This window comes from Gracilinanus agilis, chromosome 1 (genome assembly GCF_016433145.1).
Source record: "Gracilinanus agilis isolate LMUSP501 chromosome 1, AgileGrace, whole genome shotgun sequence".
Lineage (NCBI taxonomy): Eukaryota > Metazoa > Chordata > Mammalia > Didelphimorphia > Didelphidae > Gracilinanus > Gracilinanus agilis.
This window is the reverse complement of record NC_058130.1, coordinates 161,102,026-161,117,733: the sequence shown is the minus strand read 5'-3', so window position 1 is coordinate 161,117,733 and position 15,708 is coordinate 161,102,026.

The window sequence follows — 15,708 nt, the reverse complement described above, 5'->3', positions numbered from 1 at the left end:
TAATAGCACTCAATTACAACCAAATACCACAACCTGTTCATTCATTCCCTAATTGATGGACATGCCTTCACTTTCTGTTTTTTTTACCACTACAAAGAGATCTGGTAAAAATATTTTTGTGCAAGTAGACCAAGTAGTGGTATTGTTGGGCCAAAGGGTATGTATAATTTTGTGGCCCTTTGGAAATGGTTCCTGATTCCTCTCCAGAATGATTCTGTCATTTCATAGGTCCACCAACTGTGTATTAGTGTCCCAATTTTTGCACATCCCCTTGAACATCTCTAATTTTATTTTTTGGTCATATCAACCAATTTGATATATATTAGGTGCTATCACAGAGTTGTTTTAATTTGCATTTCTCTAATCTATAGTGATTTGGAGCGTTTTTCAATATGACTATGAATAGTTTTAATTTCTTCATCTAAGAATTATTTATCAATTGGGGGAATGTTTTGTATTCTTATGAATTTGTCTCAGTTCTCTATGTATTTGAGATTTTTTGTCAGAGATATTTGATATATATTTTCCTCCCAAAATAATGTTTCCCTTCTAATCTTCTTTACATTGCTTTTATTTGTACAACCTCTTTTTAATTTGATTTAATCAAAATTAACTGCTCATTTTTAATTATATTTTCTATGTGTTATTTGGTGTAGTAAGTGTTTTACATAAATTGTTTTACTTTTTAAAAATTATTTGTTACATGAAAATACCCAGTTAACTTTCTCCATCCTTCCCCCCCCCACGTTAGAGAATGCATCATTTGACAAAAAGATATAAATAAAACCATGTCTTACTTATTTTTATTTGTCAGTTCTTTCTCTGGAGGTGAACATGTACAAGTTATTCTTCATAATTATTCTGGGAGGTAGATGCTTTTTTAATCCCTATTTTGCAGATGAGAAAACTGAAGTAGGTGAAGTACCTTTACCCATGGTCACACAGCTACTGCCTGATGTGGGATTTGAATTCATATTTTTTTAACTCTAAATCCATCACACTACCTATTAAGCCACCTGGCTTTATAATGTTTTTCTTATCATTCATATTTATACCAGTTTCTAAAATGCTAGCATGGTTCTTTTAAAGCAAGGTAGTTCAAAGCACATAAATATGAGTGCAGCAAACTAATACTTATTTAATTGAACTAAATATACAGTAGGTTTCATTCTAGTTTGATTTGGTTTTCCTTGTTTTTACCTTGAAACTTTGTGCTTGATTTGACTTTTTACTTTCTGCCAGCTATTAAGGCCAGTAGTGAAACCACTTAAACCAATGGAATGAGATAAAGCTGGAAATGTTTTAAATATGAGGTTTGCTTGAGGACAAGGTAAATTATACTCTAAATATTTTTGGATTATTGTCTTAATTTCTACCGTTTTCTGGAAGTGGTCAGTGCTTTCTGACATCTTCTAATATTTGGTTACAGGATTTGAAGCTTGAAAAGAAACACTATTCTTTAGTTTTTTAAAATTTAATTTTATTTAATTCAGAATGGAATGTGTGAAAATTGTCATCCTTAAAATGAAAGTTATCAAATCACATTTATTAGATTAGAGGACAGGGACTAGAACTATTACTTAATTCACTGGTAATAGGGACTCCTAGATAAGGAGATGCCCTCTCTTGATATAGATAAACACCTCTGCAAAGTAGTATTAGGCAACTAATCTTAATACTTAACTAGATTAGAACATATCTCAATCACCTAATCATTCAGAGGTCCAAGAATGAGTGGCAGAAGATTTTAAATTGGAATGGTATTATACAATAATAGTATTTGGATAATTTGAGGCATTGGTCACATTCTAAGGATCATCTATAAATTATCAAGCAAATTGTTCTTGCCATCTTGAGAGATCATTGGCTTCTACTTGCCCAATTCTGGTCTTTAGAGACTGGTTTTCTGCTATAATCTTTTGATTTTCCTTTTCGATTTGGTCTATTCTATTTTTCATGGTTTCCTCTAATTTACTTATCATTTTGTTTGATTTTTGGGCATCTTTCTCCAATTGGGAGTTTCTGTCTTTTAACCTGTTAATTTCCTTTTGAGCTATTTCCCACTTTTCTTGCCAAATCTCTTTCGTCTTTCTCATGATCTCAGATTTGAACTCTTCAAGAGCTTGTGACCAATTTTCATTTTTTTGGGAAGATTTGGATGTGATTACTTGTTTGTTCTCCTCTGCTGTTTGCTCTGTTGTCTGGATTTTTTCTGTGTAAAAGTTGTCGAGTGTTAAAGATTTCTTCTTGATCTTTCTCTTTGGAGATTCTTGTGCTTGGCTTGCCATTATTATTATGCTGGTTTTCTTTCTCAGTCAGAAGTCTGGTGAGGCAGACAGGCTCTCTGCCTATCGAGCTGTGGAGTAGTTTTTGCCTGAGTCACAGCACCATGCGTCCCTCTCAACTTTATCCTTTCGCTCCCGGTTGGTCTGAGCTCTTTAGTCTCCTGGGCTCTCAAGTCTAGCTGTTCTCAGGGTCAAGCCTCCTGGTGGTCCCCTTGTTTGCTCCTCTGCCAGAGGCTCCTTTAACAGTCTCAGGGTGCTGCTTCCACAGTCATGCACCCCTCCACGCTGGGTCCCCACCCAAGGTCCGTACCTGTACTCAGTGTCCATGCCTGTGCTCAAGGTCTGCATTCTAAGTCCCCATTCTTTATCCACTTGGGGTCTTAAGTCTTGCTGCTCTCAGGAGCAGGCCCTGGTGATCCCAGGTAACTGCCAAGAACTTAATGAATGCCCCAAACTTGCTTTAACTCTTGTGTGCTGGCTTTGGCATTGTAGGTGGTGTATGTGTGTGTGGGCTCAGCTCATGTTTTAGTGAGAGATATTTCACCTCCTTATAATATAGAAATGCCCTGATCCCATGTACCTTCAATTCTGTGCCCTATTGTGGGGTCCCTTCATTCTTCTGGATTTGGTTTTTGTGTCCTCTTGTGGAGTCCTGTATATGTGAGTTAGGAGAGGTTAAACATGCTGCTTCTACTCTACTGCCATCTTAATCCAGAACTATCAAGCAAATTGAGAAGGAATTGATTTCTACTAGTTGGAGGAAATGTGGACGTCTAGCACATCCCAGAGGAGGGAACACCTTTGGTGAAAGAGAAATCTCAGTTTCCCCCTTGGTCATATTTCTTTTTCCAATTGCTCCACCCCAGATAAGAAGAGAACATTGTAATTTCATAATATTGACTATATCAGGAGTCAAGGACATACTGGATTCAGTGCTCAACAAGGAGCCCAGCAAAGAAATTATAATATGCTTAAGGGAAACTTTTTGAGTACTTTGTGAATGACAGAAAAGAACTTCCAGGAAGGAGTGTTCCCCCTTTATTACAGCTGCTTTCTAAGCTTGAGCCCTCTTTTTTCTGGACAATATGCCCTTGTGGGAGAATTTCTTACAGAAATTTCAGAGGGTGTTTTATCTTATCTTGCCATACCACTTTACTTAAACCCCTTTCTATAAACTATTTAAAGCTGGGTGAATAAAATTATTCCCATGATGATAATCTTGTAAACAAGCATACAGATGGGGGACTCTAGCCAACTAAATAACTATCCTTGAATCTTCAGTGATATCCCTAGTATACTAAGGATACTAGGATACAAGGATACTTTGGGAGCCTGACTTTTTAGTGAGACTAGGAGTTAGGGATCCTCAGAACTCATACAATCTATACAGCTTTCTACTATATGTCAGAATATCAAATTCAATATTCTTGACCCAGCCTATCAACTCTACTACCATGTCTGCTATATCTTTTACTGTTAGACCACATGGCCTTGGCTATAAAGTTTGCTTATCCCATTTCAACTCCTTGTGAACACCCCAAAATAGGAGTACATGAGTAGAGATTGACTGATTTTTAAAGTACTTGATCTTTTTGAAAGCTAGGCACATGTTGGATTGAGAAATTTTATTTTCCTTTTGACAGAACTCATACTATGGTGCAGTGAAAAATGACACTGAATGTAGTCATGATATTTGGCTTTGAATTCCAAGTTCTGCTATTTGCTTGCTCTTTATACCAAGACAAGTCATTTAATCTTTCTCAACCTCAGTTTGAGAAAGAAAGAAAGAAAAGAAAGAAGAAAATCAAATTAACAGCATCAAAAATGAAAATGGTGAATATATCTCCAAATGAAGAGGAAATCAAATCAATTATTTGGAAGTGTTTTGCCTAAGTATATGTCAATAAAACTGATTAAGAGAAATGAATGAATATTTACAAAAATGTAAATGGCCCAGCTTAACAGAAGAGGAAATAGAATCCTTAAATAACAAATCAGAATAAAAAATTGAACAAGTCATAAAAGAGCTCCCTAAAGGAAAAAATCTCTAAGACTAGATGGATTTATAAGTAAATTCTATCAAACATTTAAAGAACAATTAATTTCAGTACTATATAAACTGTTTGAAAGGAGATGTAAAGGAGTCATACCACTTCCTACTATGAAAATAATGTGGTTTTGATTAAAAAACCTTAGAGGGAAAAAATAGGAAGAAAATAATAGACCATTTTCCTTAATGAATATTGATAAATGTTTTTTACATAAAATACTAGCAAGGAGATTATAGCAATACTAGCAAGATTACAGTAATATATTACAAAGGTCAAACACTATGACCAAGTGGGATTTATACTAGGGATGTTGGGCTGATTCAATATTAGGAAAATTATAACTGGTCCTATCAATAGCATAAACAACCAAAAGTATATGATTATACCAAGAGATGCAGAAAAAAAGCTTTTGTCAGAATAAACTCATTCCTATTAATGTCACTAGAAAATAATAAGTAGTATCTATCAAAAACCAAGAGTATATTATGTATAATGTGAATAAATCAGTTACCTTCCCAATAAGATTAGAGATCAAACAAGAATGTCTATTATTACCACTGTTGTTCAATACTGTGTCAGAAAGGTAGGAGTGTCCAATATTTTTTTAATGGATGTTAAAATTAAATATGTGTGGACTTCCGGTTAAGATGGCAGCAGAGTAAGGAGTAGCAGCTTGATCTCTCCTAACCAAAGCATACAGGACTCCTCAAGGGGACATAAAAACGAATCCAGACTAACAAAGGGACCCCACAACAGGGCGCAGCATTGAAGGTATGTGGAATCAGGGCATTTCCACGCTATAAAGGGGTGAAACAGCTCCCACTAAAATGCGAGAGAAAGAAGCCCCTCCCCCACTCCCCACACCACGTACAGCTCAGAGGCCAGCACATGAGAGTTAAAGCAGGTTTGGGGCACCCATTAAGTCACTGGCAGCTCCAGGGCTTGTTCCTGAGAGCAACAAGACTTAGGATCCCAAGAGGCTAAAGAACATATACAGACTTTCCCGAGTGTCTGCACAGTTGAAGTCATTGCCCTAAGCACGGACAAGGATCTCAAGCACAGGCTTGGACCTCGAGTGGGGACCCTGTGCAGACAGGAGCATGGCTGTGGAAGCAGTGCGCTGAGACGACTGAAGGAGCCTCCAGCAGAGGGGCAGACCAGGGGCTATCAGGAGGCTCAACCCCAAGAACAACAGGACCTGAGACCTCAGGATCCTAGACAGTGCAGACAGACCCTGAATATGAGGATAAAGCACAGAAGGCACTGGGCTAACAACAATGGCAAGCCAAAATTGAGAAACCCAGAAGAGAAAGGTTATCAAGAAGAACTCTGGAACACTTGACAACTTTTACATAGAGAAAATCCAGACAACAGAGGAGGACAAACAAGTAATCATATCCAAACCTTCCCAAAATAATGAAAACTGGTCATAAGCTATTGAAGAGTTCAAATCTGAGATGTTGAGAAAGATGGAAGAGATCTGGCAAGAAAATAACAGTTTAAAAGGCAGAATTTCACAAATGGAAAGTGAGGCTAAGAAATCAAATGAACTGATAAGCAAATTGAACACCAGAAATGAACGGATTGAAAAGGAAAACCAAAAGATCTTAGCCGAAAACCAAAAGATTATAGCCAAAAACCGGTCCCTAAAGGCTAGAATTGAGCAATTAGAAGCCAATGATTGCTCAAGACAACAAGAACCAATAAAACAAAGTCAAAAGACTGATAAAATAGAAAGAAACATGAAATATCTCAATGAGAAAGTGACAGACCAAGAAAACCAGTCTAGAAGAGACAATTTGAGAATCATTGATCTTCCTGAAAAAGCAGAAATTAATAGAAATTTGAACTCCATACAAAAAGAAATTATTCAGCAAAATTGCCCTGAAGTCCTACAACAAGAGGGTAATATAGGCATTGGAAGGATCCATAGATCACCCTCTACACTGGACCCAGAAAAGTCAACACCCAGGAATATAATAGCCAAATTCAAGAGCTTTCAAGTAAAAGAAAAAATCTTACAAGAAGCCAGAAAGAGATAATTCAAATATCAAGGAGCACCAATCAGGATCACACAGGATCTGGCAGCCTCCAGGCTAAAAGACCACAAGGCTTGGAATACGATATTCAGAAAGGCAAGAGAGTGGGCCTTCAACCACAGATCAACTACCCATCGAAACTGACTATATACTTCCAGGGGAAAGTATGGGAATTCAACAAAATTGAAGATTTCCAAGTTTTTGCACAAAAGAGACAAGGACTAAATGGAAAGTTTGATACCCAACCACAAAAATCAAGAGAAACATGAAAAGGTAAATAAGAAACAGAGGGAAAAGTAAGAAAACTCAAAATTTTTTCAATTTGACTCTTTAAGGGTATAGGGGGCCATGCCTCTATATGATTTTTTGGGGTCCTGAGCGGCGTGGTGGCATAGGATGGTTAAAGCAGAAGAAAGAAAATGAGAACAACTAGACTAGTGGTTAGCCCATGCTGTTCCAAAGTCTGTGGGCTTGGGAGTTTATTATATACTGGTTTCAAACAAAGAACACAGCTATGAAGGGGTAACAGATCATACATAACCTATTAAAGTCTAAAGAGTAAAGGTATAAGTACCAAGACAATGGCCAAATTCTAACCATCAATTAGTAGGGATAATTCTGGGAGAGGAAATATTTTTATGGAGATGCTCACTTATTGAGTTCTATCTTCCAGGATTATAGGCACCTGGACAAATAAAGTCAAGACTAAAAGCGCCATACTTATCTAAGTATGCAGACTTATCTTAAGTAATGTTTGTTAGGGTTCAGGCTTTTTAATTATCAAGGAGAGGAATCATTAACTCAGTAGATGCTGGTCTGCCACTTCAAAGTTTTCCAATAGGAGTTCTAAGAAAGGTGGGGATCAAAACTGAGTCAAAAGAGGATTTTTATCTTAGATGGCCCATTCTGTCTGCATTCCTGACATGCAGTGCAGAAAAATCATACACACAGTTTTACTTGCCGATGATTTTGTAATGGGATCCAGATAAAATATCTGTTACAGACTCTGTTTCTCTAAATGACTCCTAATAGCCTTTTTGGAGGGATCAAGTTGATTTTGGATTAACCTACCTGCTAGTACCAGAGCCTTTTGGGGCTCAGGTGACCAGGACCAAACACAAAGACTGCCTCAGCCTGGATTGGTCACATAGGGAATCCAGATAACAGGCCCTAAATTTGATCCTATTTCTCCAAAGGCTTTAATACATAGAACGGCTTCCCACAGAATCCTCCTTTTTTATTAAAAAATTTTTTTGTTTTTTTTTTTAGAACTTAGAGAGTGGTCACAACTATCAGTTATAGAGAGTACAAAAGGATTCTGTTCCGATTTACAGATTATGATAAAGGACCATGTAACCCTCTCTTGCTCTTAATGTCCTTTTCTTTTGTTTTGAATTGAAGAGATTTTAGCTCAATTTGAATTTGCCTTATTGAAGAACTGAGTGATCTAATGAGAAATGGAAAGCAAAACAGAACCATAAGGAATAAGAAAAGGGCAAATCCAGCATTACTGAGGGTGGATATTAGATTATTATGAGAGATGTAAGATGAAAGACTCTCAATAAATGAAGAAGCCAGGTTGGGAATGGAATCAGAAACAGAAGAATGACTGATCTCCATAATCTGGTCATATAACATTTTTAGATCAATAGAGGCTTCTGAGTGATTCCATACACCAAGAATATGCTGTTGTATATTTTCCCAAGGAACATCTGTTTGATTATAGACAAGGGGGGTTACACAGATCCACTTAAATTCTGCATGACACCTTGCTTTAAGCCTGACTTTAATGTTTTGCGATTGCCAATGTATAAAACAGCCTCTTCAAGAACATTGATTCTTGCTTCTAATCCCTTATCTATGTTCTCTTGAGTCAGAAGGGCAAGGGAAACATTTTTTGAGAGGGTATCCACATGTTGGGGTATGTGACTCTCTCTTATGAGATCCTGGTCTTCCTGAAGGCTCTTACAAACATAACTAACTTTTAAGTTACACAAATTTTGGGGGTTAAAAAGGAAAAAAAGGACAAAAACAATGATCACATGATTACTAGATGCATTGACAAAAAGCCAATTGGGGGCAGTCTCCTTTGGCATGAGTGTACATTCAAAACAGATGCATTCAATTCCCCATATTTCAATTAACTGCACCCCAAAGTTCATTATGGGATCTTCTTAATGCGGTGTAGGTCTCTGCAGGCATCTTCATGGTGTCTTCTTCCAAACAGGTTCATCGCCTGGATTCTGGGGAGGTGGCGAACTTCTTATCCTGAAATTATTCTCAAAAGAATTTCAACTTTACATTATAGATTGTAAAACACACATTCTCCCCTGAAGAGGGTTAAGGCTAACATCTAGATCAGTTAAAGATACATGACTGAGGTTTTGGGGTTGTGTGAATCAATTGGTAAAAGAAATTTTAAAAGTTTAAAAAATTCAAATAAAGGAGAGAAGAAAATACCTTGTGAATGAAATGCAAAATAGCAAAGTCTTACGAGCAAAATGTAGGGAAAAATTAAACTTATAGCAGGTCCTTGAATCAAGGCCCAAGTAAAGTGATTTTAGCAGTGGTGCAATTACCCAATTAGAAGCCAGGTCTATAGAAAGTTACCCCACTTATAAGAGAAAGAAAAGGACCAAATTTTTTGTGAGAAAGGAAAGTGTCTTTCCCTGGTCTGATTTTGCCTGCACTTGAGCCAGGATGATGGCCAATCTTTGGTACTTTTAACCTAGGATGAAGTTCAAGGAAGTCTAGTCTCTAACATATGTCAGAAAAACTGCAACCCTGAACCCCAATCACTAAGTTTAAGTCCTTCGATATTGGCATGAGAAAGTTTTGTCAATCCTTCATGGATTGGTACGGTCTTTTTTGACCTTGTGATGCTAGGCACTGTGCAGTTTCTTACCAATCCCATTGGACTGGGTGGTCTCCTTGATCTTGTGGCTGTTTTGTTCCTTTCTCCTGGAATCGGACAGAATCATTAATTATAGTCCCACAATAATTACCAATTCATGGCAGGTTTCCACAGACCAAGGCTTTGTGGGTGTGCTTTAATATTAAACTTATATTACTGTAGAATCAAAAAGGATCAACATTGATTTTAGTACTTTAAGTATAAAAACTGAGAAAAAGGGAAAAAATTATTCTATAAAAATTAAAGAGAAAAGCAATAAGAAAATTAAAAATTCAGGGAAAAATACAATGTTTTTTAAGTAAAAACTTTTAAAATTCAAAATAATATATAGTTTAGATTTAGTGAAATGTCTTTTACCCAAAACTCAGATCCGTTTCCTGTATGAATAAAACCTCCATCCCCACATTATAATTCTGAGGTATTATTTGTTTCTTTGTATGTGTAATTAGTTATTCAAATTGATGGTCAGAAGTTATACAAATAAATTAATTTATAAGAGGTTCAAACTAACTTTCACTGAAACAACACTTGGGATGGGTACCAGTTTCATAAGTAAACAGTGGAACATATTGCCTTGCTTTACATATTCGAATTTCTGGGGCTTCAATTTTTATATCACTTTGCTTTGAATAAGGAAAAAGGAGGGAAGGGAGTATAACATTGTTTGACTTGAGGTAAGAGTCAGAGATTATTTATCAGTGATATCATTCTTTTGAATGGTGAATCCAATTCAATGATCCATAAATGAGTAATATCAATTGCAAATCCAATGACTTTTACCTTAAACAGTAATTATTACAATAAAATTTGTAAGGTTTCCAAGATTTACATGCACAATGAAAAATTATAATGTTACAAAATATGATAAATTTTTTTTCAACAATTTCTCAATGAATAAATTATCTAGTAATTCTTTCCAGTAATTATAGAAAAAGAGTGAACAACTTTGCTTGGAATTAAGTTTTCATTACTGTTCTCTTGATTAGAGAGGGTTGAGGCAGGGGCTGGTTAGTCCCTTAACTTATTGTGATAGTTTACTTAAAACTTTTTGTTCATAATACAAATCATATATTATTGCAAATAGGCATGATCAATTTTTAACAAATAGCTTTTACACATAGTTTACATTTCAACATATGTTTTCAATTTTCACAAGGTAAGGTACATGATTTGATAACATTCAATAACAATTTCCTTAAAACCCAATATTAGTAATAGCTTTGCTAGCTTGCAACATTATTGTCTACATCGCATCATAATTCAATAAGGCTACTAATTACCCCTTTAGGTTCTAAATTTACTTTAAGGAAGGGGTTAATAAGTTTGTTAGAAGTTCTAAGTTTTTTAGAAGCAAGGAAAATTCCTTTCCTCACTAGCAGTTTTTTTTTTTTACTATTTAAATTATTGTACTTGTAATTTTTACATGTTTTGATCTTGATATAAAATTACTCTTCAAAGGTTATTGATTTTAAAAATTTCAAAATTTGCAACCAGGTACTTTGGAATATTTTTACATTTGCAAATAATTGTTTTATTTCAGGTCCCTTATGATTACTGAGATGATCAGTATTTCTAGTTAAATGCATTCTTCATTATAATATGTTATAATATTGACAATTTTGTTAATTAGTTTTAATTGCATCAATATCACTACAAAGTAAAAGACATTATAATAATATTAATGCCATCACAATCAAGTACATATTAACAATGATATCAAATTGTTATGAGGGTTATACATTTTATTATGATTTCATATTCTGGATTTGAATGCACTATTACAAATCACAAATATTATGAGAATACAAATTAATTTCTTGCATTATAATGTAGTGAATTTTCAATAATATTTTATAATAACAGATTAATAATATTTGAATTGTCTTTTCCTAATACCTTTGACTCTTAGATTATAATCTCAATTCTAATCCCAATCTATTCAATTAATCTTTAAGGACTAGTGAAATAGTGAACATAGGTGACATAATTTGGCTAGGATCTAATACCTTAAAGATTAAAGTTTCACAATAATAATTTTTTGCATATTCTGATATTAATTGAAACAGAGATAACTACTGAAGTTGAGCCAGATTTCTGTAAGTTACAAAATTAACATTAGCTTCTTATTAATTATTTCCCTTTACTGAGTTTGAGTTAGTAAAAACTGTTGCTGAAAATATTTATAGTCAGAGCCTCTCCCTCCTATGTGTAGAAGGGGTTGAATTACTTTTGAAACCTGTCAAAGGCTGCAGCAGCTTTTCAAGGGGCTGTGCTCTTTAACTCTTTAGTTATTGCATTTATAAAATGTGCATGATTATTTTAAAACCTTGATGATTTATCACTTCCAAATGAATATTAATTTAAACTTCACTACGTCCAAATTGTCCCTAATTAAAACTTCCTAACAATGTTTCCTATAGATATATACTAATTATTCTTTCAGACACTGAAAAGTATAGGAATAGAAGGACCTTTCCTAAAAATAATAAACAGTATATACCTAAAACCATCAACAAGCATTACATGCAATGGGGATAAATTAGAAGCCTTCACAATAAGATCAGGAGTGAAACAAGGATGCCCATTATCACCTCTACTATTCAACATAGTACTAGAAACACTAGCAGTAGCAATTAGAGAAGAAAAAGAAATTAAAGGTATCAAAATAGGCAATGAGGAGACTAAGCTATCATTCTTTGCAGATGATATGATGGTATACTTAAAAAATCCTAGAGAATCAACTAAGAGGCTGGTAGAAATAATCAACAACTTTAGCAAAGTTGCAGGATACAAAATAAATGCACAGAAATCATCAGCATTTCTATATATTTCCAACACATTATAGCAGCAAGAGGTAGAAAGAGAAACAGCATTTAAAATCACCCTAGACAATATAAAATATTTGGGAATCTATCTACCAAATCGACATAGCAATTATATGAAAACAACTACAAAACACTTTCCAAAGAAATAAAACTGGATCTCAACAATTGGAAAGCCATTAATTGTTCATGGGTAGGACAAACTAATATAATAAAAATGACCATTCTACCCAAATTAATTTACCTATTTAGCGCCATACCTATCAAATTTTACCAAAAAACTTCTTTACTGAATTAGGAAAAACTATAACAAATTTCATTTGGAATAACAAAAGATCAAGAATATCAAGGGAAATAATGAAAAAAAATGTGAAGGAAGGGGGCTTAGCAGTACCAGATATTAAACTATACTATAAAGCAGCAGTCATCAAAACAATATGGTACTGGCTAAGTGACAGAAGGGAGGATCAGTGGAATAGACTTGGGGTTAATGACATCAGCAAGACAGTGTATGATAAACCCAAAGAGCCCAACTTTTGGGACATGAATCCACTATTTGACAAAAACTGCTGGGAAATTTGGAAAACAATTTGGGAGAGATTAGGTTTAGATCAACATCTCACACCCTACACCAAGATAAATTCAGAATGGGTGAATGACTTGAATATAAAGAGGGAAACTATAAATAAGTTAAGTGAACACAAAATAGTATACCTGTCAGATCTCTGGGAAAGGAAAGAATTTAAAACCAAGCAAGAGTTAGAGAAAATTACAAAATGTAAATTAAATGGTTTTGATTATATTAAACTAAAAAGTTTTTGTACAAACAAAAACAATGTAGTCAAAATCAGAAGGGAAACAACAAATTGGGAAAAAATCTTTATAACAAAAAACTCTGACAGGGGTCTAATTACTCAAATATACAAGGAGTTAAATCAATTGTATAAAAAATCAAGCCATTCTCCAATTGATAAAGGGGCAAGAGACATGAATAGGCAATTTTCAGGTAAAGAAATCAAAAGTATCAATAAGCACATGAGAAAGTGTTCTAAATCTCTACTAATTAAGAAATGCAAATCAAAACAACTCTGAGGTATCACCTCACACCTAGCAGATTGGCTAAAATGAAAGAAGGGGGATGGTAGTTATTGATGATACTTTTGTTCATATTTATTAGATCGTTATAAACATCTGTATGTGGGGAAACACCTATTTTTTTTCTAGTTGTTGGACATCTTTGTCCCTCAACATTCTCAGAATATGTTACTTCCATCAGAAAACTCCCCAGTGTATATTTCACAGAATCAGATAATTTGAGATCTAGAAGGAACCTTAGCTATCCTTCTTTGTCTTCATTTTTTGTGTCTTTATTTTTTCTCATGTAACACATAGGGATCTGAAATGTGTATAAATATATTAGTTCCAGTGGAAATAATGATTAGAAAACACCTAGTTTGTTATAGTGATGTTAACAGATCTGTCCCATTTTTTCGTGTTTTTTCCCCCTTTCTTTTAGGTTCACCCTTTCATAATCTTGGGTTGGTTTGCCTTAAATGTAAAAGGCATCTCTAAATATATCTCCCTCCCCACTCCCAACACTTCTCAGTGTTTTATGAGGCCACACTACTCCGAATCTTTAGCCATCATCTTAGTTGAGGTTTCATAAATTAGTGTATATTTTAAACAGATATTTCCCTTGACTTTCTTTGTTGAACAAGTAGATGAAAAGTTTATTGGCTGAAAATGTTTCAAGGTTCCTTTGGCATTGTTATATTGATTGTTTCATTGCAGTTAAACTTTTGTAAGACAGTTTTATAATAATCCTTGCTTTCTTAAATTCCTTTATTCATTCTAATTTTTTAGTTCATTTAGTTTAATAGGTCAGATTATGTATCATATGTTCTCATCTTTAGCCTTTTTTCTAATTTGGTTTTGATCTTTGGTTTAACATGTTATTGGTCTGATTGTACCCTGTTTGCCCACATTTGTTGTTTCTTCCCTGTTGAGTTGGTTCCCCTTTTTTGATGGTGTTTGATGTTCACCTTTGTCTGACTTTCTTCTTGAAGGAAGTATTCTTCATCTAATAAAAAGATGTGGAACTCTACTTTGTATAGTCTATAAATCTTTTACTTCTTTTGTTTCTTGATCCCAGGCCACGTATTTCAACATTTATTTTTCTGCCTTTCTCTATGCTCACTTCTGGATTGAAGTTACCAAGTAGATGATAAGAATTTCATTTAGAAGACTTTCATCAAATTTTTGGTAGAATGTACTTCCTTATCCTATTCTTTGCAACATGTATTGGGGCATAAACTGTACTTCATGGTAATCCTTTTCATGAATCTTTATTGCACATGTAAGATGCCCAAATGTATTTCATAACATTCTCTCTTTTTTTCTCCTCTCTCTCTCTCTCTCTCTCTCTCTCTCTCTCTCTCTCTCTCTCTCTCTCTCTCTCTCTTTGTTTATTTAGTCTTTGGGCACAGAAGGAAACCAATTTAGCTAACTCCTTTGTCTCTCCAAAAAAAATTGTGAATTATCCTTCTAGTTACCTGCAGCATTCTTATCTCCTTGGGGTTCTTTTGATAGAAAGAGTTGTTTGTTGTTTTCCTTCATTTTCAAAGAGGACCAAGGACCGATGACATCATGGGGTGATGTCTTGACTTGTGTCTGAATTGGATTTAAGTGAGGCAGAATTGCACAAAGTCATCACCCTCAGTCTCTCTTCTAGAGTTATCAAAGTTTGAGTGACAAAACAAAAGTCGGGATGACTGGTGCTGGCCTGGGAGGTAGTGGATGAATGACCTTAACATCTATGTCTGACCAGTCTCTAAGCACTCTTCAGCATTTGCTTCAGCTGACCCATGGTCCTTTGAACAAATTGTTTTCATCTGCCAGTTTCACTAGGGGTAATCTTCACATGCCCAATTGGAGTAGACATCTCTCCGACTCACCATGAGTTTGTGGCTGATCAGCTACCCTTAACCTGATTTTTTTTGCTCATCTCTTCGGATGTTTTTTTTTTTTAATTTTTTTATTTTATCACTATACGTGTTATACCTTGGAGCCACAGGTGAAAATTGATTGCCAGCTGTACAGCAAAGGTTGATAAGCAGACTTGGAAAGGATTTGGCAAACTCTCACACCAGAGGTGCTAGACCTTTTTAAACACCCTATTCACATAATGGAATCATAGATCCAGCAGTAGTATTCAATTTTTTTCTCCCTGATATTTGTTAGGTATGTGACCCTGGGCAAATCATTTATCCTTTCTCAGTCCCAGTTTCCTCAGCTCTGAAATGAAGGAGTTGGACTAGATAGTGGAAGGGTGTTCTAGGTCAAAATCTGTGACTTTAGGACAATGATCTCACTTTTAGAGCATCAACATTTAAGTTATTATCTTAGGGCCTTGAAATCGTATTTATCATAATACCTCCTAACCCCTTTATTGAAATCGTATTTATCATAATACCTCCTAACCCCTTTATTGCTACTTTCCTACAATTCCTATAAAAGTGGAAGCCCACTGCTCATTTCAAGACTTGCCATGAATATCTCTGCCCTTAGCTATCCTTTTGGATAGCAGACACTGTCTGA